The sequence below is a fragment of the Equus przewalskii genome, chromosome 2 (assembly GCF_037783145.1).
Source record: "Equus przewalskii isolate Varuska chromosome 2, EquPr2, whole genome shotgun sequence".
Classification (NCBI taxonomy): Eukaryota; Metazoa; Chordata; class Mammalia; order Perissodactyla; family Equidae; genus Equus; species Equus przewalskii.
The window spans coordinates 4172053-4174893 of NC_091832.1; the positions used below are offsets into that span (position 1 = coordinate 4172053).

The 2841-nt window shown below is 53.3% G+C and overlaps 1 pseudogene; it reads left to right on the plus strand.

Moving 5' to 3' along the window:
• The first annotated feature begins 949 nt into the window (after nt 1-949).
• LOC103565168 (G protein pathway suppressor 2 pseudogene) lies at nt 950-2167 on the plus strand (annotated as a pseudogene).
• Nucleotides 2168-2841: the final 674 nt, after the last annotated feature.

The window sequence follows — 2841 nt, forward strand, 5'->3', positions numbered from 1 at the left end:
TCCCAGCTTGATGTGGAACAGCTTGATTTGAATATGTGAATATGCACATTTCTCTGCACACATAGATAAATGTGCACACATACAGGAAAAAACGTGCTTGGAGAAAAGCCTAGAAGAAGGTACACCAAAACGTTAACAGTGTCTCTTCAGTCTCTTATACCGGATATCTTTGATCCAGGACGATGCTCTTAACTCCCCTCCTTGTATATTTTTCTGTATGTTTCCAATTTTCTATGATGAACATATTTCTCGTATAATTAGAAATCAGTGCATATTTTTTAACGAAAAGCGAACATGTATCTTTACCAATGGCACTTGCTCAAACGAGGTCATGAGGGAGGGAGCTCTCCCCCTGCCCAGGCCCTGGCTCTGGACACAACAAATGTGACGGTCAAGAACATGCACAACAGATGTGGCCTTCAGCACAGCCCAGGAGAGCAATGAGTGAAGCAGGCTGGGAGCCACTGGGTTCAGAGTGATCCCAGGTGGACCCCCGCCAGCTTGTCCTCCCCACAGGTTGCCCTACCCAGGCTCCCTGTGGTTGTCTTTTGTTTACGTACACACCCGTAGGCATTTCACTTCCACATACATCAGGGGCATTTCATCACAGTCCCCTCCTTCAACCGAGTCCCCATGAGTCTTTACTTAGCCCCAAGACACCTTTCCTAACCTCCTGGAAGTCTGGGAGCATCACTTTTGCCTTCCAAATTGAGGACAAGTCTCTCACTTTCCCACAGTTTTTTCTGCTGGAATGGCCTATGCGCCACTCTTTCTGGTAAATTCCCCACATCTTTGGAGAGTAGGGGGAAAAAAAGGGAGGCCGCAGAGAAAATGAAGAGAAAGCAGGCCTGTGTGAGGTCTGGCGGTCAGTGACGAGCCGGGCACCCAGCGCCCAAGCACCCCGCAGCACCAGGCCTGCGCTCCTGGAGCATGTCAAGGTTTCCAATACCACGGTCATGGCGCTGCCCCCATTCATGGGGATGGAGTGGGAGCGCAAGCAGCAGGAGAAAGCAGAGGCAGACAAGACGATGGAGCAGAAGATGAAGGGAGAGCAGGAGAGAAGGAAGAAAAAGGAGATGGAAGAGAGAATGTCACCAGAGAAGACCAAGGAACGAATCCTGAAGTTGCCAGAGAAGCTTTTGGCCCCACAGGAAGAAAAGCACCAGCCATTTCCTGCAGCTTAAGAAAGTTTTACATAAGGGAAGAAAAACAGAGCTAAAGGAGCAGAACGACCTGACCACTCTGACAGCAGCTGCGTACCAGCAAGCCTGTCCATGGGAACTGCCCTCCTCAGCACGTGGGAGCCCTGGAGGATGCCATAGCCCAGTGCCCTCACGGCAGCCGACAGAGCCAAACAGATGTTTGGACCCAAGTGCTTCCAACCCAGCACTATATGGGCTCAGCAGCTGCTTTCGAGAGACCGCAGAACACGGGCAATACCAAGACAGCCCAGGCACGCCCATGGACTGCTCAGCCCCAGCTCACCACACACCCGCCCAGCCAGCCCATAGTCCTGGTCAGCAGCTCAGAGCACACGTAAGTGCTTCCTGCAGCACGGTGCCCATCTCAGCCTCAGTCGCAGCCACCGCCCCGTGCTGTGCATGGCCACTTTCAGCCCACCAGACAGGGCTCCTGCAGCCTGCCGGGGCCCCATCCTTGCAGAAGCAGATGGATGTGCCAACCAGTGGACTGGCTTCTCTGACTTATCCTCCCTGTGCCCCACACACCCCAGCTCTGCATCCAGCCCCTGGGTTCCTTCCGACCCCTAGCCCCCTGTGCAGATGCATCAGCAGGAAAGTCGGGCTTTGCAGCCACCAACCAACAGGCCCTTGGCCTCCCTTCATCCAGCACAGCCAGAACCAGCGACTCTACCACAGGGAACCATCAGATTATATCTTCAACCTCACCCCCACCCCTCGCCATGGGGGGGTCCCCTGTGTATCTCGGTCCCAGGCCAATCAAATCTACTGCTACTGGGGGAAAAGGGCATCATCTCCCGTAGAAAGCCTCCCAGGCATTCTAGCCCTCTCTCCTCAACATGGTCCAAGCCTAGCTGGCTCCCATGTACGCGCCCCTTCCGCACAGCTCTGTCCCACCACACTGTCACATCTCTTATCCATTCTCCAACACCAAGCCGGAGTTCTGTGAGGGCAAGAACCTTGCCTGATTCATTCCCCAGTCTCCAGAACCAGATCTGCACGCCCACTCGCCTCCACACCCCTGTTGCCTCGACCCTCGAAGAAGCCAAGGTGTCCAGGTTCAGACAGCTGGCTCTAAGGCACATCTACTGGTGGGAGGGGTGTGTGGGCTGTCAGGGAAAACAGCAAATTATCAGGAAGGTTACAACAAAATACAGCCTGTCTGAAAAATGGCAGTTGGAAGAGATTCTCCTGATGGCTTCTTCCTAGAATGTCCTTAGAGGGACAGAAGTTTGCTCAGGGCTTTCATATACCTTCTCTCTCTTAATCACTCAATGACCCAATCAAGTGAGGAAATAGGCACTCAGAGAAGGGAAGCCCTTGACCAGATTGCACATCCGGTAAATGCAGAGTGAGGACGGCCTGGCTTGGAAGCCCATGCCTTACCCTCTGGACCACAGGCAGATGGAGAGTTTGCCCTGGGGCAGGTCTGTGGGCTTTAATGAAATTAGAGTTATCTGTCTGCACAAAAACAGGGAGAAGGAAGGCATTTCTCTTCCTAAAATGTCTGAGCTGGTGCGTCTGCTTCCTCGCGCCTTCCATCCCTGCCTGTCAGAGACCCAAGTGTGTCCTCCGAAAGTGCGTGTGTTGAAGCCCTAACCCCCAATATGACTGTATCTGTAGATAGGTCACTTAGAGAGGA